The following is a 22,852-nucleotide window of genomic DNA, read 5'->3' as shown; positions in this document are numbered from 1 at the left end:
ACTGTGATTCTCTGAGATTCTGTGACTCTCAACTGAGATCTGTAAATCTTCTGCATGGAGATGATAATTAAACCCAGGGCAACTGGTGAGATCATTAAGAGAGAGAGTACAAAGAAAGAGGATAAGAGATCCCATACTGGGCTCTGGAAAACACTAGCACTTTGAAAACAGGAGTCAGATGACAAGGCAGCAAATGAAACTGAAAAGGAACAGTCATCAAGGTAGGACAGTATTGTCATGGAAGCCCAGGGAGGAGAGAGGATCTAGGGGAGATTGGTTAACAATGACAAAAGCTGCAAAAAAGGACTAAGAAGTATGAAAACTAAGAAAAAACCATTGGATTCAGCAGTTAAGAGATCATTATTTAGGAGTGGGAGACAACAGTTTTAGTCAACTTTTGAGGGTGAGAGCCATAATTGAGTGGAAATTGAGGAAGTGGGGGCAGTGAGAGTAGATAACTGTCTTGGAGCTTGGCAGCAAAAGGAAGGAAAAATAAAGGATGATATTTTAAGAGATAACAGGGTCAAATGAAAGGATTTTAAGGGTGGGTGAGGTAAGGAGGAACATGAATGTGTTTTTATGGACTTTAATCCATTCTCATCCTGCTCTAAGTAGAGACAACACACTAAATGAGAAACATTTGTTGATTTGGCCTGAGAAAAAGAAAACAGAAAGCAGGTGTATTCTAAATGGCATATCTTGATGTACTTTGAATATGCAGTTGGAATCTCTCTATATTTGAGCTACTCTTTGGGAGGAAAGTAGTCCCTTTTATATATACGTTCATTTATAATGCCAGAGTATCATTTACTAACAAATGATGCAGAAGTACCCTAGTGGCCTTAAAAAGTTTTAATGTGGATTCCAGATGTGCCTAATTTCTTTCCAGGGTGTAACTTATGCCCTTGGAGGATCTAGCAGTTTGTTTCACTGATCAGTGCTATTTTATTGGAGGTAGACAAAATAGCTCTCCTGTTCTTTAACTGGGGAACCTATTTCCTTGGCCAAGGAAGAGGAAATGACATGACTATAGTAATTTAGACAGTTGTCTAATGTGTAATCCACCAGATTACACATCTGGGCTTTTATCTCTGTGAGGATTTCTGTATGAAGGTTATAAAAAGAAAACATATATTAAGCAGTTTCCTATGTGAACTTCTAGTTGTGGCATTAACAACATTGTATCAAAAGGGAAGTGGATCAAGAATTTGTCTTTTCCATGTTACATATTAGAGAATTTGTGGTAGACACTTTATTTTGTAAATTCAGAAGAAAAGACATTTTTCATCACGTCAAATGAATATAAAAAACAGTGGCTAATATTTTCTGAAAAGTAAATCTGAATAATAGGTATTTATTACAGAGTAGTCAAATAAATTTTATTTTTGGAACATATTAAAATAAAATTCAACTTAACTGTAAAACTATATCTAGAACAATGATGAAAGAAGTTATTAAAAATCAACTTTGAAGATATATAAATGATATAATTAGATTCTAAAGAGTTTTTCAGTAATGTGAATTTCAAAAATTATTTAAAATAGTTTTGTTCATGCATTTGGTTCCAAAATATCTGCCAAAAGAGATAATTGAACCTAACTGATTTTAATTCAAAAAAAGCAAACAGATTTGTTAGTGTGTATTTTAGTCAGAGTTGGGCAAGGTTATAAGTTAAATTATTTCTTTTCATCTACTAATTTATTTTATGTTTCATGGAAATAATATTTTCTCAGTTTCAAAACATCTTAGGAATTTGGATTGTGTCAACATAAGATTAAGTAAAATGAACACCCAAAGTTTCAGACTAATGAAAACTGTTGGATCTTATATGTGCCTTAGAGAAACTAAGTAAAAATTTGTAGTTTCACTTTGAGTTATTGGCAATATATATAGTCCATCTTTTTCAATTCAAGACTTCAAATTAGTTATATGAGTATAAATGAAAATAATTTTTGAACTAATTAGGTGTTTTGTCAGGATGGAAATAGAGAGAGGGCAGTGACATTATTGCTGGCAGGCATGTATGACAAAAGGTCACCAAATATATCCAATATTGCTAAATCAAACTGCTAGGAAAATTTGTAGAAAAAAGATACAAATATGTGGCATATTACTAAAACAAAAGTGTCAGGAATACTAAAGTTCAAAATGAGCTGAAGCTCACAATTGACAAAGAAGGGGTTTTTGTTGCTTTAAAACTCTAGTAAGGTATCAGACCAAGACTAAGGAAGATCTACATTCAAATACGGCCTCATATATTCACTAGCTGGGTGATTTCCTATTAAAGGAAATTAGCTATTTCCTTTAAATTTTTTCATCTTAAAAATGGGGAAAATAACTCTTATTCTGAAGGATAAAATGACATGTAAAATTATTTTTAAGGACTCATTTCCAAAATATATAGAAAATTTACTCAAATCTATAAAAAAAAATCAAGCCATTCTCCTATTGACAAATGGTCAAAGGATATGAACAGAGAATTTTTGGTTGAAGAAATTGAAACTCTTTCTAGTCATATGAAAAGGTGCTCCAAATCATTATTGATCAGAGAAATGCAAATTAAGAGAACTCTGAGATACCACTACACACTTCTCAGATTGGTTAAGATGACAGGAAAAGATAATGACAAATGTTGGAAGGGTTGTGGGAAAACTGGGACACTGATGCATTATTAGTGGAGTTGTGAATGGATCCAATCATTCTGGAGAGCAGTTGGAACTATGCTCAAAAAGTTATCAAACTGTAAACTGTAAATACTCTTTGATCCAGCAGTATTACTACTGGGCTTATATCCCAAAAAGATCTCAAAGAAGGGAAAAGGGCCCACATGCGCAAAAATATTTGTAGTAGCCCTTTTTGAAGTGGCTAGAAACTGGAAACTGAATGGCTACCCATCAACTGGAAAATGGTTGAACAAATTGTGATATATGAATGTTATGGAATATTATTGTTCTGTAAGAAATGACCGGTAGGATGATTTCAGAAGGTTGAGAATCAAAGAAAGATGAAGGATCACTATTCAGCATGAAAATCGATAATAATAATTGACAATACTGAATATAACAGAAATATTATTGTACTGTAAGAAATAATGAAATATTTGGTTTGTGAGAAAACTGGAAAGACTTGTATGAATTAATACAAACTGAAGTGAGCAGAATGAGAATGATTTATATAATAATAAAAATATTGTAAAAACAAACAACTGAAAAAGTAAGGAACTCTGCTCAACACCATAACCAACCATGATTCCAGAAGGCTTCCTGACAAAGAGATGATAAATTCAGAGTGCATAGTGAAATGTGTGTGTGTGTGTGTGTGTGTGTGTGTGTGTGAATTTGTCTTTGGTAATAGGAGTCTTGTTTTTCTTTCTTTTATAATGGGAGGAGGAGAAGTTAGAAGGAAGAGAAAGTAGATAAAATAAAATGCAATCTTAAAATAAATAACAATAGAGGGTAGGCAGTTCCAGAAATGTTTATTTTGACTATAAAATGACAATAGTCATTCTCCTTGGCTTTATTACCAAGGAGAATGACTATTGCACTGGATAGCAAAATGAAAATGGCTCATCAGCAACTGATAACCAAGATAAGTAAGGAGATTTTAAGAAAGTACATAGCTAACCTTGATGAATTGTTATCAGACTCAGATTAATTACTAAAAGAATCCCTCAATTATGAAGATAATTGACATGTGCTTAATTTGTAGGTCACTAGCAGCGATATGTGAAATATGAAAGAGAGTGGAGGAATAAAGGAGAGAGAGAGAGAGAGAGAGAGAGAGAGAGAGAGAGAGAGAGAGACAAAGAGAGAGAGAGAGAGAGAGGGAAGGAGGAGGGAAGGGAGGAGGAAGAGAAAGAGAGGAAGGAAAAGAGAGAGGGGGAGAAAAGAAGGGAGGGAAAGAGAGAGAGAGAGAAAGAAGGGTGAGAAAGATTGAGAGTAATATTAAGGGGAAGACATTAGAAATTGGAGAGAATGAAAATTGTCTCTTGCAAAAAAAGTGAGATTTGGACTGAATCTTGAAAGAAGTCAAGAGGTTGTGAGAAAGGACAAAATTCCAGATATGAAAGATAACCATTATACAAACTTGAAGATGAAAGAAGGAAGATGTAATGTATGTGAGGAACATCAGCTTGGACAGTGTTGTTGGATTTCAGAATTTAAAACAATGGAAAAACTAGGTGATACAGTGAATAGTAAGCTGGGCTTAGAGTCAGAAAGACCTAAGTTCAAATTCAGATTCAGACACAAGTTGTTTGCTCAATTTTCTCATTTCTTTCCCCCTTGTATCATGAATATTTTAGTTGCTTTTTTTTTTCTTTTGTTTTTTAATCATATTTAATTATAAGTATATCACTGTCACTACCTCAGGTCAGTGTCACACCTACTTTTTTTCCCCCTACTTATATGTAAAACAATTGTTTTACATATGTTTTTAAAACTTTTGAGTTTCAGATTCTCTTCCTTTCTCTCTCCCCTCCTTCACTACCCCATTTGAGAAGGCACTTTTAAAGTCAGTCAAAACATTTCAAAAAATGTCATATTGTGAAAGAAAACATAAATCTTCCCTCCAGCAAAAAATAAAATAAAGTTAAATAAGGTTTTAAAAAATCTTTATTAAGACATAATCAGTTCTTTCTCTGTGGGTAACATTTTTCATCATAAATCCTTCAGAATAACCTTGGTTTTGTTTTTTTATTGTTTCTTGATTTGTCAAGAAGTTATTAGCTTCCATTTGTTCAATTTTAATTTTTAAGGAATTATTTGAATAAAAATAGCAATCTAATCTTTGACAAACCCAAAGATCCCAAATTTTGGGATAAGAATTCATTATTTGACAAAAACTGCTGGGAAAACTGGAAATTAGTATGGCAGAAACTAGGCATGGACCCACATTTAACACCACATACTAAGATTAGATCAAAATGGGTCCAAGATTTAGGCATAAAGAACGAAATCATAAATAAATTGGAGGAACATGGGATGGTTTACCTCTCAGACTTGTGGAGGAGGAAGGAGTTTGTGTCCAAGGGAGAACTAGAGACCATTATTGATCACAAAATAGAAAATTTTGATTACACCAAATTAAAAAGTTTCTGCACAAACAAAACTAATGCAGACAAGATTAGAAGGGAAGTAACAAATTGGGAAAACATTTTTACAGTTAAAGGTTCTGATAAAGGCCTCATCTCCAAAATATACAGAGAATTGACTTTAATTTATAAGAAATCAAGCCATTCTCCAATTGATAAATGGTCAAAGGATATGAACAGACAATTTTCAGATGATGAAATTAAAACTATTTCCACTCATATGAAAGTGTTCAAAATCACTATTGATCAGAGAAATGCAAATTAAGACAACTCTGAGATACCACTACAAATCTATGAGATTGGCTAAGATGACAGGAACAAATAAAGATGAATGTTGGAGGGGCTGTGGGAAAACTGGGACACTGATGCATTGTTGGTGGAGTTGTGAAAGAATCCAACCCTTCTGGAGAGCAATCTGGAATTATGCCCCAAAAGGTATCAAAATGTACATACCCTTTGACCCAGCCATACTACTACTGGGCTTATATCCCAAGGAAATACTAAAGAAGGGAAAGGGACCTGTATGTGCCAAAATGTTTGTGGCAGCCCTTTTCATAGTGGCTAGAAGCTGGAAGATGAATGGATGTCCATCAATTGGAGAATGGTTGGGTAAATTATGGTATATGAATGTTATGGAATATTAATATTCTGTAAGAAATGACCAACAGGAGAAATACAGAGAGGCTTGGAGAGACTTACATCAACTGATGCTGAGTGAAACGAGCAGAACCATTATACACTTCAACAATGATACTATATGAGGATGTATTCTGATGGAAGTGGATATCTTCAACATAGAGAAGAGCTAATCCAATTCCAATTGATCAATGATGGACAGAATCAGCTACATCCAGAAAAGGAACACTGGGAAATGAGTGTAAACTGTTATTTTTACCTTCTGAATCCAATTCTTCCTGTGCAACAAGAAATTCGGTTCTACACACATATATTGTATCTAGAATATATTGTAATATATTTAACATGTATAAGATTGCCTGCCATCTGGGGGAGGGAGTTGGGGGAGGAAGGGAAAAAATCTGAACAGAAGTAAGTGCAAGGGATAATGTTGTAAAAAATTACCCATGCATATGTACTGTCAAAAAAAAAAAGTTATAATTATAAAATAAAATAAAAATTAAATTAAAAAAAAAAGGAATTATTTTCCTCAGTAAGTTTTTGTACCTCCTTTTCCATTTGGCCAATTTTGCTTTTTAAGTTATTCTTCTAGTCATTAGCTTTTTATATTTCCTTTTGCATCATTCTCATTTTTCTTCCCAATTTTTCTTCTCCCTCTCTTACTTGACTTTCAGATCTCTTTTGAGCTGAGACCTGAGACCAATTCTTATTTTTCTTGGATGTTTCATCTGTAGGATCCTTGACTTTGTTATCTTCTGAATGTATTTCTTGATCTTTGTCACTGTGGTAACTTTTTTTGGTCAGAATCTTTTTCCCCCTCTCTAGCCTATTACTTGGTTTTTTAACTCATGTGAAATTAGGGCTCCATTTCCATGATGGTCCCAAGATTCAGCGGTTTTATGCAGCTGTTTTCAAAGCAAGTATCTCTAACAAAATGCCTCATTTCTCAAAATATATAGAAAACTGAGTCAAACTTTTAATTTCCCAAGTAATTTCCCAATAGATAAATGATGGAAAAATATGAATAGCCAGTTTTCAGAAAAGGAAATAAAAACTATCTGTAGTCATATAAAGATGTTCTAAACCATTATTGATTAGAAAAATGTAAATCAAAACAAGCCTGAAGTGCTACCTCAGACCTAACAGATTGGCTAATATGACAGAAAAAGGAGAATGACTAATGTTGGAAATGATATGGGGAATTTTTTTTATAATGATGCACTCTTAGTGGAGTTGTGAACTGATCTAACCACTCTAGAAAGCAATTTGAAACTATGCCCAAAGAGCTATAAACTGTGTATTCACTTGACTCATACTATTTCTGTATCCTAAAGAGATTCAATGAAAAGGAAAAGGAAATATTTGTATATTAAAAAAAATTATAACAGCTCTTTTAGTGATGGTAAAGAATTGGAAATTGAAGAGATTCCCATCAATTGGAGAATGTCTGAACAAGTTGTGGTATAAGATTGTAATGGAATAATCTTTTGCAGTAAGAAGTGGTAAGCAGGATGATTTCAGAAAAACCTGTGAAGACTTACATAAACTAATGCAAAATGAGGTGAGCAGAACCAGAAGAGCATTATTCAGTAACAACAATGTTGTATGATAATCAGCAGTGAATGACTTAGCTATTGTCAGCAAAACAATGATCCAAGATATTTTGAAAGATGAAAAATACTATCCATAGTCAAAGAAAGAACTGAGAGTATCTATGAAGATCAAAACACACTAATTTTTATTTTTTTTTCATGAACACAACTCATATGGAAACATGTTTGACATGATTGCATACATATACCCTATATCAAACTGCTCCCTCCCCCATAGTGGGGAGGGAGAAGAAAGGAGAGAAGGAATTTGGAACTCAAAATTTTAAAAAAAAGTGAAAAAAAATTATGTATAATTGGAAAAAAAACAAAATATTAAAAAAAAAAAAAAACAAAAAACTTCTTCACTTCTTCCATACATACCATGTAAAAATTGTATAAGATCTCTTCTGCCTTATATGGCCAAACTTTATGAAAAGGTTGTTTAGAATGAGTGTTTTCATTTTTTCTCCTCTCTTTCACTTCTTAAACCTTTACAATTTTAACTTCTGACCTCATATTTCCACTGAAACTGCTCCCTCCAAAGTCATCAACGATCTTTTCTCAATCTTTATTTTTCCTGATCATTGCAATGTTTGTTCCCCATCTCTTCCTTAACTCTCTTCTTTTTAGATTTCTGGATTTTAGATTCCTGGATTTCTTCCTGCCAATCTGACCTTTTTCTTTGCAATATCATCCTCTAGATCATGTCCTCTATTAGTAGGTGTCCCATAAAATTTTGTCCAGGGTTTTCTTCTCTTCCTCTATAGTATATCATTTATGAAGTAGTATAGCAGCTCTTATGGATTTAATTACTATTCCTTTATGTTATACTCAAATCTACCTATCATGCGCTAACTCTCTGGAGGGTCTCAGGATCAGTCAGAATCCGATGAATCAAAATCCTTGATTTTTAGGGGGAGAAGTAAAAGAGGCAGGCAAGCTGCTGCTGGGTTTACAAAAGATGTATTCTGTATTCTGGAGTCTGGAGTCTCCAGCCTCTCTCCTCCTCCTCCTACTGCCAAGTGATTCTGATTTATATCCCTCAGCCCTCCAATCCTTGCCTACAAGTACCTCATCATCACACATTCAGCAAGTAACAATCATGAGGAGAGTCATCACATCACCATATTATCTAAGTATATGCTTATAGAGCTATTATCTCACATTGAATAGGTAATTAGACTTAAGTGCTCTGCTGTCTGATTCAAGCATACCTTTTTAAGAGTTTCAGCCTTCTATATCGCCCACTTACTTTTGTTTTAGAACACAGGTAATCATGCCCTTCCTGACTTTTCAGGGAGATGAGAACCCCCAAAAGGAGGTGATCACACCTCCCTGACTTCTCAGGAAGAGAGATGAAAAACATCAAAGGGAAGTGGGGAGTCAAACCAGATAGTGTTAGCAGGTTTCTGGGCTGAAAGGTTTTACTAGAAATAGATATACACAAGTCCATCAGCATGGGGGGGTATTACACAAGGACATAGCAAAATAGTATAGGTTTTTAGTGATAATTCTCCCCACAGCCGATGCAGGCTCAATGTGGTATAACAAACATGAATTATACATGCAAGTAGTGATGTAACAAACAATATGAATCAACATGGTGTTGTAAAAGACTTCCAGAAGTTTTAGAAGGAGGGTAAGTAAACAACAGTTACACATATGCCTCCTTCAGCAGCCAAGAGATAGTCCAAAACTAATCTATTGTCTATTACTTCATGTGCCAGGAAATCCAATGTTCCCCGCAAGTTTTTAAAGTCCTGCAACAGTCTTATTATGTGTTAGGGAATCCAATGATTCCTGAGGGTTTTCAAGTCCTACAACAATCTTATCATATGTCAGGGATTCCAATTATTCCCTAGGGTTTTGAAGTCCCGCTTCAGTCTCATTAACAAATTTTGATGTCCATGAGTCAATTGCTATAATGCCATGCTCTTTCAATGGTGGGCACAGTCAGCTATGGAATCACCAATGTTTCTTGGGTCTTTGTTTCAAGGATCTGCTCCATCTCTTTCTGATGGACAAGGGAAATGCGGCTCGTTGGCAGCCATCTGATTCCTTCTCCAGCTGTAGAGGTACATGCAAACCCTCTCTCCCAAGCAGTTAACCTATCTGGTCCCTTCCATTCACCACTTTCTGGATCTCTTCACATCTCTTGGCAATTATCTAAAGATAGTGGAGCTGCTCACATTGGACACTTCCCTTCTGGTGGGTTATAAAACCTGTCTTCTGGAGCCAGTGCATCTTTATCAAAAATCAAGAAGTTAATAGTATAAAGAGCTAAATTTAGAAGTTCTCTAAGGTTACCTGTGGCTCCTCCTTTCTTTTGTTTTTGGAGGAGCATCTTGATGTCTCTGCTTCTTCTATCTACTATTGCCTGTCCTTGAGGATTAAAGGGTATGCCAGGTGTGTAAAATCTGATACTGTGCACAAAAGTGTGCAAAATGTTTAGAAGTATACACAGGTCCATTATCTGTTTTTATTGCTTGTGACCCACTCATAATTGCAAATGCTTGTATAAGGAATTCAGTGACCACTCAGGCCATCTCTTTTGCTGCTGGTATTGCAAAAGTAAATCCTGAAAAAGTATCTACTACAATATGGATAAAAGACAGGTGACCAAAAGATTTATAATGGGTCACATCCATTTGCCAGATTTCATTGGGTCTCAAACCATGAAGGTTCTTCTGTGGAGGGAGCATAGGAGCATGGAAAGGAAGGCAAGCTGTACAGCTTTTACTGTGCTCCTAGCTTCCTCTTTTGTATCCCAAAATGCAAATGTAAAGTTCAAGCTGCCTGATGATATTTAGAATGAAATTCATGGGCTGCCTGAAATAAGTTTATAAAGCGCCAATATATTAGGTCTGGGCTACAGCCCTCTACAATTGTTGACCTCCAATCTCACATTTTCAACTGTCTTTAAGACATATTGAGTTGGTCTGAGGCACCACTTCACACCTATCATATTGGCTAAGATGATAGGAAAAGATAATGATAAATGTTGGACATGTGGGAAAACTGGGATACCAATGCATTATAGTGGAGTTTTTAACTGATCCAGATTTGGAACTATGCCCAAATGGCTATAAAATTATGTATATCCTTTGATCCGGCAGTGCCATTGCTGTGTCCTAAAGATATTGTAAAAGAGGAAAAAGGACCCACATGTACCAAAATGTTTATAGTGGCTCTTCATATGGTGACAAGGAATTGGAAATTGAATGTACGCCCATCAATTGGTGTTAAGATTCTTACAAGTGCCAAGTCACTGGAATGAATCCAGACAATAATTATCTAATTTAACATGGTTCAGTATAATTGATCTGATCCTACAAGAAGATGTTATGGGCCAGAACTTGAGACAAGATAATGTACTTAGTTCACACCTTTAAAGGAGTTCATACCTATAAAGGAGTTCCCTCATTGGTTCACACATTAGACTTCACACCTTTAGAGAACATATATAAGGAGGAAAGGAAAAGCCTGCTCATGGACTTCCAAGAGATTCACAACTAGGATTGACTTCCAGGAGTTTCACAAGCCCACCCACAAGCCCACTCTCTGAGAGGAGGAGTCAAGGGTCATTTCCACTTCTAACTTTGTGCTGGCTAGAGACATTCTGGCAAGAGCTCTTGGGAAACAAGGAGAGAGGAAGGACTCCAGAAAATTAGCTGAGCCCCAAGTGAAGGAGCTAAGATTTTGGAGGAGACAGCAAAGGATTTGGACTCTAACTTCTGGCTGCATTTGAGGTGATTATTGAAATTGAACTGAAACTAAGGCTGCCTCCAGAAGCTCCTCAAGAGATCTGCTCCTGGGACATCCGGCCAAGATGGCAGCGTGGAGGCAGACAGCTGCTTGAGCTCCGTGTTTTCTCTCAGGACTTACTTCATGGTACTATATCTCATGAAGAGGCAAAGGTAACCTATTATATCTGAGAGAAAGAAAGGAGGGAGATGAACATAGTGTGTATCAATAGACTTATTTGATTTATGGTGAAACTTCTTCCACTTCATTGAAAAGTGAGAGGGAAAGAGTAAGCTAAGGGGAAGGGAATACAGAAATTGTGAGGAAAAGGAGTAAAATAAAGGGAGGAACTTTAAGGTGGGGGAGGGATACTAAAAAGGGAGGGCTGTGAAAAGCAAGTGGTGTTCACAAGTTTAATACTGGGTAGGGGGGTAAGAGGGAAGGAAAGGGGAAAAGCATAAGTAGGGGTTAATAGGATGGCAAGCAATATAGAATTAGTCATTCTAACCATAAAGAGGAAGCAGTTAGCAGACTGGATTAATAGAATCCTACTATATGTTGTTTACAGGAAACACATCTGAAACAGGGTGATACATTCAAACTAAAAGTAAAAGGGTGGAGCAGAATCTACTATGCTTCAGGCAAAGACAAAAAAGCAGGGGTAGCCATCCTCATCTCAGATCAAGTAAAAACAAAAATTGATCTAATTAAAAGAGATAAGGAAGGGCATTATATCCTGCTAAAGGGTAGCATCAATAATGAAGCAGTATCAATATTAAACATATATGCACCAAGTGGTGCCGCATCTAAATTCTTAAAAGAGAAATTAAGAGAGCTGCAAGAAGAAATAGACAGCAAAACTATAATAGTGGGAGATCTCAACCTTGCACTCTCAGAATTAGATAAATCAAACCACAAAATAAATAAGAAAGAAGTCAAAGAGGTAAATAGAATACTAGACAAGTTTGATATGATAGATCTTTGGCGAAAGCTAAATGGAGACAGACAGGATTATACTTTCTTCTCAGCAGTTCATGGAACCTATACAAAAATTGATCATATACTAGGGCACAAAAACCTCAAAATCAAATGCAGTAAGGCAGAAATAGTAAATGCATCCTTTTCAGACCACAATGCAATCAAAATTACATTTAATAAAAAGCCAGGGAAAAATTGACCAAAAATAATTGGAAACTAAATAATCTTATACTAAAGAATGATTGTGTAAATCATAGACATAATTAATAACTTCACCCAAGAAAATGACAATAATGAGATCATACCAAAATGTGTGGGATACAGCCAAAGCAGTAATAAGGGGAAGTTTTATATCTCTACAGGCCTACTTGCATAAAATAGAGAAAGAGAGAGTCAACGAATTGGGTTTACAACTAAAATTGCTAGAAAAGGAACAAATTAAAACCCCCCAGACAAACATGAAACTTGAAATTCTAAAAATAAAAGATGAGATTAATAAAATTGAAAGTAAAAAAAACTATTGAATTAATAAATAAAACTAAGAATTGGTTCTATGAAAAAACCAACAAAATAGACAAATCCTTAGTAAACCTGATTAAAAAAAGGAAAGAGAAGAGATCTGCTCCCAGAAAACGATTGCAATTTAGAGAAAAGAACATTACATTTTGGCGCCTGAACATGGGGCAGACAGTATCTTGATTTCAGTGGAAAAGCCTCTGATCCTGATCCAGTGGAAAAGTCTCTCTGACCCAGAAATTAGAATAAGTATAACAAGGAAACTTTGTTAAAGAGCTAAAATAATATTTCAGTGAAATGGGGCAGATATTTAGAAAACAGCTTTCTGTTTCTCTTCAAGGAAAATGTTTAGAGAGCATTGTCAGGGTTAAGAAAAGCCAAGGTTTGATTATAATTTTGGAGCAGATCACTGAACTTTTAAAAAATGGTAGAGTACACATCTCCTTGGTTCTCTAAGGAAAAAGAATTGAATCCAGATGAGTGGAAATTAGTAGGAGAGTCTAGGTGAATACTACAATTCCTATTCAAACTCAATTTCAAAAGATACACTTCACACATACAATTTAGTACAAGTGGCTTTAAGAAATTATATAAGTGTTAGATTAAGGAAAAAGAAGAAAGAGCAGGAAGGGGAGGATCCAATTAAATTAGATGAAAAGGATGAATCAGATAACAATGGAGTTAAGTATAATTCTGAGTATGGCACTTCACAACAGGATCATTTCCTATTTCCTCCTCCCTCAATTAACCCTTCATGGGTGGAGGAAGAAGGAGGAGGGGAAGGAGCTGTAACACAAACAGAATCACCTATGAAGCAGCCTATGACAAGATTAGAAAAGGCATTGGTTAAAGAAAAAATGAAGGACATGATGTAAAAGATTTTATAGATGCATACCCTTTGATTGAAGAGCTTGACTCTTCAGGTCAAAAAAGAGAAGACACACTCTTTTTGATTCAGATAAAATTAAGGATTTGAAAAAAGGTTGCACTCTTTATGGGGCTACATCATCTTATGTTAAAATGTTACTAGATAATTTGGCTTATGAAATCCTAACCCCTAGTGACTGGAAAGCCATAGCAAGGACATGTTTAGAACCTGGACAAAACTTGTTGTGGCTTTCAGATTATCATGAATTATGTAGGATTCAAGCCAGACGCAATAGGCAAACAGGAGTTAACACACAATTCACTTTTGACCAACTACCAGGTGAAGGTCAGTCAGTATGGAGAGAATTCAGAACAGATTAATTATCCCATGTATGAGCAAATTTCTAAGGCTGGAAAAAAAAAAAAAAAAAAGCCTGGGGTTCCCTCCCTGTTCAGAGAGATGGAGGTGAAGCCTTCACAAAAATAGAGCAAGGTCCCAATGAACCCTTTGTGGATTTTGTGGGGTGTTTGCAAACTGCTGTAACAAGAACCATTGGAGAAAATGCAGCTACAGAAATAATGACCAGACACCTGGCTATGGAAAATGCCAATGAAGTTTGCAAAAGAATTATATGGGGACTACACAAAGATGCTCCTTTTGAAGAGGTCATAAGACTCTATGCTACAGTGGGCACAAATACTTATTATACTCATACTATGCCAAACATGGAAAGACAGGGTTCCTCTTGGCAAAGGACTTCTAAAGAAACTCATTGATGTTTTCAACGTGGGAAAGCTGGACATCTAAGAGCCCAATGTAGATATGGAAATAGAGTGAGAAGACAAGCTGAGAGAAGACCTAAAACTCCATGTCCAAAATGTCACAAGGGCTTCCACTGGGCCTCAGAAATGTAGATTGATCCAGGGAAATGAGAAATTGGGCCCAGATCCAAGATATCAATCAAAAGAAAGGTGGGGCATAATAGCAGCTGAGGTTACACCCAGAGAGCTTTTAGAAGGTCAGGATTCTGATATAATCAACCAGCAGAAAAGCAATCATATGGCAGAAAGAGATTACCTGATCACTCAACCAAAAAGCAATCAGATAGCAGGAATGGATTGTAATTGGGGAGAATACAGGTTTTTTAAACCAACAGGGCAGTGTCCAGTGCAAACAGCTCCAATATTGTTGCCAGATGATGAGGAGATAAAGTGGTAAATAGAAGGGAATTAGATAGGTTAACTGCCTGGGAGAGAGGGTTTGCTTGTATTTTTACAGACAGGGAAGGAAACAGATGGAAAAGGAAACAGATGAGTGGCAACAAGCACGGAGAGAGACAGAAAAAAAGAAAAACCTCAAAACAAAGGAGAAGATTTAAGAAACATCTGACACTGAAAGAGCATGGCTGATGATAAAGACTATTGCAGGACTTGAAAACCATCAGGAATCATTGGATTCCCTAACACAAGATGAGACTATTGTAGGACTTCAAAACTTGCAGGAATTATTGGATTCCTGGCACATGAACTAATGGACAATGGATTCCTTTTGGACTATTTCTAGGACTATGGATATGTTCCTCATGTGTTATGTTAATATGTGCTTATATAATTTATGTAATTATGTGTAATACCTCCCATATTGATGGCTTTATGCATACCTGTTTCAAGTGAGCCCCTTCAGAAACTCCTGATCTGATTTGATTTCCCATTTCCTTTGATGTTTTCATCTCCCTGAGAAGTCAGGGAGGGTGTGACCACCTCCTTTTTATGATGTTTTCACTTCTTTTTTTGAGCAGTCAAGGAAAGCATGATCATCTTTTTTGGGGTTTCACCTCCTTGAGATATCAGGGGGTCATGACTATCCTATATTCTAAATCAAAAGAAAAGGGGAGATGTTAGGATTCTTATAAGGTGCTAAGTTGGTTGTCTAATTTAGCATGGTACTTAACAGTTCTCTAGTTCAGAGTTCACATCTTTCACACCTTTAAAAGAGCATATAAAAGGACAAGCCACTGGAAGTTCCAGATGATTCAGAGTCAAGATTCATTCCCACTTCTACCTTTGTTCTGGCTGGAGACATTTGGACAAGAGCTTTTGGGAACCAAAGAGAGAAGAAGGCCTCCAGAAAACTAGCTGAGCCCCAAGTGAAGGAGATAAGATTTTGGAAGAGACAATAAAGGATTTGGACTCTAACTCCTGGCTGCATTTGAGGAGATTATTGAAATTGAACTGAAACTAAGGCTGCCTCCAGAAGCCCCCCAAGAGATCTACTCCTAGAAAATGATTACAGTTTAGAGAAATGAATATTACAAATTGGGAAATGGCTGAAGTTATGCTATATGAATGTAATGAAAGACTATTACCATAATGAAAATGATGAACAGGCTGATTTCAAAAAAGCTTGGAAAGACTTACATGAACTGATACTGAGTAAAGTGAGCAGAAGCAGGTGAACATTTAAATAGTAGCAACATGACTTTGTGATGATCAACTGTGATAGACTTAGTTCTCAGAAATGCAGTGATCTAAGATAGTCCCAATAGACTTTGGATGGAAAATGCCATCTGCATCCAGAGAAAGAGAATTATAGACTGAGTGTGTATCTAAGCATAGTATTTTCACTTTTTTTTTTTTCTTGTGGATTTTCCTTTCACAATATGACTAACATGGAAATATGTTTAAAATAATTGTGCACATATAACCTATATCAGATTGCCTGCTCTCTTGGAGAAAGGGAAGTAAGGGGGGAAAATTTAGAACTCACAATCTTACAAAATGAATGTTGAAAATTATCATTACATGTAATTTGAAAAAATAAAATACTATTAAATAAAAAAAGACATTTTAATTTTATGTCTAGTAACTTGTCAAATGCAACATTTCTAAAACCAATCTCATTATCTTTCCCCGAAACCTTTCTTACCTCTCACCTTTCTTACTACATTAGACAGTCCCCAGGCTCCCAATCTTGGTCTCAATCTTGACTTCTAACCGTCTCTTACTCCCTATATCCAATATACTGTCAGGGCCTGATGATTATTTTATCTTATCTTTTCTTTATTATTTACCTTTTCTTAAATATACCTCTTTGATGCCATCACCTTGGTGAAACTCTTTATTACCTCACACTTATATTATTACAATAGTCTTCTGGTGGGTCTGTCTGTTTCAAATCTCTTTTTACTCCAGTCCATCCTCCATTCAGCTATCAGAGTGATTTTCTTAAAATTCAGGTCTAACTTTACTCCATTACTCTGCAAACTTTAGTGACTTCCTACCACCTCCAGGAACAAACACCAAATTCCTTTTTTTCACATTACAAGTCCTTCATAACTAACTTCTTGCCCTTACCTCCATTACCTTTTCAGTTTTACTATCCTTTCCTTCTTCCCACATAATCTCTGATCCATTAGCACTGGCCTCCTTGTTATTCCATGAACAAGTAACTTCATCTCTCAGCTCCAGGAATTTTTCTCTGGCCATATTCCATATTTGGAATGCTCTCCCTCTTCATCTCATTTACTGGCTTTCCCAGGCTTCCTTCAAATTCTGACTAAAATCTCATCTTCTAAAGGAAGCCTTCTTCAAACCCTCTTAATTCCTCTTTCTTACTCAATTTCCATTTATTCTTTATATATTTCATTTGTTCACATTTGTTTCCTTCCTCATTAGATTATGATCTCCTTTGGGATTGGGTTTGTCTTTTGCCTTGTTTTATTTCCTTGACACAGCACAATGCCTAGCACATAGTAAGCTAAATTAATATTTTCTAATTGACAGTTGTTTCCCTCAGTTTTCTGGGGACATACATGGGGGTTGAGAAAGGGACAGGACAAGATTACTTTATGAGAGGACATGAATGGTTGCATTGGAGAACCAGGCTGAAGTATAAAAAAGATATAAAAAGTATAAAAACTTGCCCAATAAGATGGGGCAGCTAAGTGGCAGAGTACATAGAACACAGGTGCTGGAGTCAGGTGTGTATAACATGAGTTCAAATCTTCCTCAGACACCAGCTTTGTGACTGTGGGTAAGTCACTTAATCCCAAATACTTTTTTTTTTTTTTTAAAGAAAAAAGAACCTCTGAGACATGGATGCTGTGGCTTATTGAAATATGTTGGGTTAGGCAGAAACAAAAGAACTATATGTAGAATCCATAGTATGTTGGCTTTTCCACTTACTACGTATGTGATACTAAGTAAAGTCTCTGGGATTTAGTTTCCTTATCTATAAAATGGGCATTTGTGATTGGATTAGAAATCTTTTAGGATTATTCTAGCTCTAAACCTTGTAGATATAAATACTAGAGTAAGCATTTTTCTTTCTCTCTTGAAAATTGATACTTTATTTAAAAACAAAAACCAACTCCATGGAGTAGGGGGAAAAAGCTTGGAATTCTGGTTTCATACATGCTGGACATAGGGCTGTAAATAGAAATCCAGCAGAATTCAGAGGGAGTATACTTATGTCAATAAAGAACTTGAAAGCAATGAAGATATTTATGTCAAGAAGAACTTGAAAGCATGACTGGTCACTGTAATTTAGACCATGTGTTGACAGATAATACTGAGTTGGCTGCATATCCATTTTTTATTTTAACTTCTCAATTATGGATTCTACTCCTGAATTTGCAAGGTCATGGCAAATTGTACAATTTATTCTTTCATTTTTTCAAATGCATATATCTTCAAGTCTCTCCACCTTCATAAGTCTTCAAGGGTCAGAGCTGAAATTGCTACTATGTCTTTAACAAAAGGAGGCTAAAGAGATATAAATTATACTCCAGGTTCTGAAAGTATGTAGGGTGGGGGAAAGGCCAAGGCATCATCAAATTGGAAATCATTCATAGGATCATAGATCATAGGATCATAGATTAAGAGCTCAAAAGAATCTTAGAAACCTTCAAATCCAACTTTTTCACTATACATGTGCAGAAACTGAGGCTGAGTAAGATAAAATAATTTCTCTGGATCACACAACTAGTAAGCGATTGAGACAGGATTCAAAGTCAGTCCTTCCTAATTCCAGGTCTATCCACTATACCATCTAAATGCCTAGTCTAATTGACATGTATTTATTAAGCATCTGCTTTGTGATAAGAACTGTACAAGGGGCTGGAGATACACAGACATAAATATATTGATAGTTCTTAGCTTCTAGATTCATTTTTGCAGAAAACTTTCTCTGCCCTGATTGTTCATTGAAAAAGGAACACAAAACTTCTCAGAGTTAATTCTTTACTTGCATCTGGATACTTTAAAAAAAAAAAAAAATGTGTGTGTGTGTGTGTGTGTGTGTGTGTGTGTGGGAGGGGTGTATGGGAAGTAAGGTAGCCTCTGTGGATCTTGGGAGCATACTGATTCTTTTCTAGTTCTGCTATAAATATATGTCCACTTGCTAGGAAGTTTTTTTTTCCTTTTTAAAGCCTCTTGATCAATTTCCTGTATTCACTACAGAAACAACTTCTATAGACTCAGAAGTCCCAAAATAGGTGGAAAGAAATAGGTTGGTTTTGAACTTTTTAGAGTTAAATGCTCTGCTCACAGGTTTGGACCCTGCATTTCTCTTTATAAAATTTTCCCATTGGGGTTTAGAGACTCCTGAAAGATCTCTTAGAAAGTAAGCAAATATTTTATCTGCTTTTTGTTTGTGGGCTTTGAGCACATGGTTTCCAAATGTGACATTTGGAATGTGGAATTCAGTAATCCTCAAGCATTTTGATCAGATCACTGGTTTTATCCATTGCTGTCTTCAGTGAATGTATTGCACATGCAATTTTGGCCCCCTCTCAAAATTTCTTTTTCCTGTGTACTAAACAATTATGTCTAACTGACATGTTCTTTTCAAAGGTTATGGGCATTTAGAGTGAGTGTTTTGAGAAGAATGATGAACTAGTTAGCTTCCTGAATATTTTAATGTTGTTCACTGTGTTCTGGGGATGGCATTTTTAGTCAGCTATATCTTTTGTGCTGTCATTTCTTGAGACTACTTTGAAAAGTAACACATAAACAGGTTTAATAAAATTTAGGCATTATTAATGAGCATTATTTCTGCATGATGTATATTTAATGAGTGGAAAAAAATACTAAAGACAGAAAAGGAAAGCCTTGAGGTCCTACCACACTGTCAAGGAGATAGGAAAGATAAGCTATGAAGTTAAGACACTAGACATTGCACCAATATCTCCAGTGAAGGCATAGAATTCTTTCCAATTGAAACAAAGCATAGTGTGTATTGAGGGAGACAGACTTGTGTATTTTGCAATGCCATAAGGTGTTTTAGGTCTTAGGTACAGAATAAACCAAAATGGTAATTTGGTATTAATTCTATAATAAAAAGTAAATAGCTATGTGTCCCTCATAATATCTTCTGGGCTCTTCCTATTCTCTTGGGTTTACTTGTTTCAAAGGTAATGACATGTGATTATGAATAAATACAAATATTCTTTTTTTAGGAATTTAAAATTCTTCCCAATATGACTCAATTTTACCTGTTCAGCCTTCTTATGTAGTAGTTGAGGAACCACATTCCAGGTGTAAGGGATAGTCAGTGCAAAAGGTGGAAAATGTTTTTGGAGGGGAGTAATGCATAAGAAGGTTGAAAAGGGAGAATTAGGTCAGATTGGGAAGAATTTTGAACTCCTTATCAAATGTATTTATATTTGTTCCTAGTAGTAATGGGAAGCCATTGAAGTTTATTATATAGCAGAGCAGCAAAACATTGGGCAGACAAACTAGTCTAGGTGAGATAACCAAGGAGTGTTGTATGCTAGCTAGGCCAACTATCAAGTAGAAGAGCAACTCTTGTAGAGACTGACTTGATTATTGTCTCTGTAGATGATTCCAACTCTTCCTACCTTTTTTTCCACCCCATCATAGCTACTAAAAACACAGAAAATAAAGTTTTTACCATCAAAGTCCTTGTTACTGTTAAAGAGTTCTCATTCATAATGGATATGGTTTTATCAATGAGAATGATGCTCAAAGAAATTGATTATCATCTGTATTGCAGTTATGTCCTAAGAACCATCCTAGAACTGAAACTGAAACCTTTTATACCTTTTATATACATCATTTTCCTTGCTCCCTTCAAGCATGTTCTCCAGCCTGCTCTCCTCCAGCTCATTAGCATGTAATCTTCTTGAGAACAGAGACTAGCTTCTCTATTTGTATCCATAGTGCTTTTCCTATAGTAGTTAATTAGTGTTTTTCGTTCCTTCTTTCATTTATTCATGGTCGAATCTGTGCTTTAAGAAAATCACTTTGGCTTCTATGTGGAGGCTAGGTTAAAGCTGGGTGAAACATTGTCAGGACTAGATAATTAGGAAACAATTAGTCCAGGTCAAAGATGATAGGACCCTGAACTAGGGTGATGAATATGGACAATAGGAGCCATATAAAAAAGATGTAGAAGGATTAGAAACAAACAAACAAACAAAAACCCCTACATGCTGAATTTGTTGGGAATTAAAAGTAAGAAGTTGAGCATGGCACCAGGTTGAATTTAATACTGAGGAGGAGTAAATTGAGGCTCTAAGCTGAGATGGATCAGCTCTTCTCCTCCTGGGTCTGATTAACCCCTCTCCTTGCCCAAAGTAACCTAAAACAAAGTCTTTATTGATAGTAAAGGGATAGATAGGCATTTGGCCTCCAGAAAAGCCAAACTGCCTGCAAGGGGACGCCAGTTGGCGGGCACAAGGCTGGTGTAGACTGAGTGCAAGGATTCCATTTTTCAGAACTTCCTTTTATACATAACTAGGGTCATCAAAACAACATTTGCACAGAGATGTTATCCAAGAGGTTCTGGAGATATTTGTAAATAAGACAGGAATTCTTTGTTGTTGTAAGTAAGACAGGAATTCTCTGTTATCACCTTCCGCCTCTCCCAAAAAGGAATTTCCTGCTGGTATTTGGCCTATCTCTTTTGATCTTAAACTATCTCCTTTCCAGATCTCATCAATATGACTACAGAATATCTAGTTTGAAATATCCTATAGGCAGTTGATGAACTAGAACTAGAACTCAGGAAATAGTTTACAGCTATATAAATAATTTCTTTTTCTTTCTCAGTAATGTTTGATTCTTCAAAACCCTATTACTTGGCAAAGATACAAGAATAGTTTGTTATTTCTTTCCCCAAGTCATTTGACAGATAAGAAAACTGAGGCAAACAGGGTTAAGTGATTTGCCCAAGGTCAGCCAGCTGATAAGTATCTGAAGCTTAATTTGAATTCAAATCTTCCTGGCTCCAGGCCAGGCATTATATATACTTCATTGATTTTCTGCAGAAAAACCTCTGGTTTTTTTTTTTTTTTTTTTTTTTTTTTATTTTTTATTATTATATATATATTTTATAATATTATCCCTTGTATTCATTTTTCCAAATTGCCTCCCCTCCCTCTATTCCCTCCCCCCGACGACAGGCAATACCATACATTTTACATGTGTTACAATATAGTCTAGGTACAATACATGTGTGTGAATATCATTTTCTTGTTGCACAATAAACATTAGAATCCGAAGGTACATGCAACCTGGGCAGACAGATATTAGTGCTAACAATTTACATTCGCTTCCCAGTGTTCCTTCTCTGGGTATAGTTATTTCTGTCCATCATTGATCAACTGGAAGTGAGTTGGATCTTCTTTATGTTGAAGATTTCCACTTCCATCAGAATACATCCTCATACAGTATTGTTGTTGAAGTATACAGTGATCTTCTGGTTCTGCTCATTTCACTCAGCATCAGTTGACCTAAGTCTCTCCAGGCCTCTCTGTATTCCTCCTGCTGGTCATTTCTTACAGAGCAATAATATTCCATAACCTTCATATACCACAATTTACCCAACCATTCTCCAACTGATGGACATCCATTCATCTTCCAGTTTCTAGCTACAACAAAAAGAGCTGCTACAAACATTTTGGCACATATATGTCTCTTTCCGCTCTTTAGTATTTCTTTGGGATATAATCCCAGTAGTAGCGCTGTTGGGTCAAAGGGTATGCACAGTTTGATAACTTTTTGGGCATAATTCCAGATTGCTCTCCAGAATGGCTGGATTCTTTCACAACTCCACCAGCAATGTATCAGTGTCCCAATTTCCCCACATCCCCTCCAACATTTGTCATTATTTGTTCCTGTCATCTTAGCCAATCTGACAGGTGTGTAGTGGTATCTCAGAGTGGTCTTAATTTGCATTTCTCTGATCAGTAGTGATTTGGAACACTCTTTCATGTGAGTGGATATAGTTTCAATTTCTTCCTCTGAGAATTGTCTGTTCATATCCTTTGACCATTTATCAATTGGAGAATGGTTCGGTTTCTTATAAATTATGGTCAGTTCTCTATATATTTTGGAAATGAGACCTTTGTCAGAACCTTTGTTTTTAAAAATATTTTCCCAATTTGTTACTTCCCTTCTAATC

Source organism: Sminthopsis crassicaudata, chromosome 1 (assembly GCF_048593235.1).
Source record: "Sminthopsis crassicaudata isolate SCR6 chromosome 1, ASM4859323v1, whole genome shotgun sequence".
NCBI lineage: Eukaryota > Metazoa > Chordata > Mammalia > Dasyuromorphia > Dasyuridae > Sminthopsis > Sminthopsis crassicaudata.
This window is presented reverse-complemented; position numbering follows the sequence as displayed.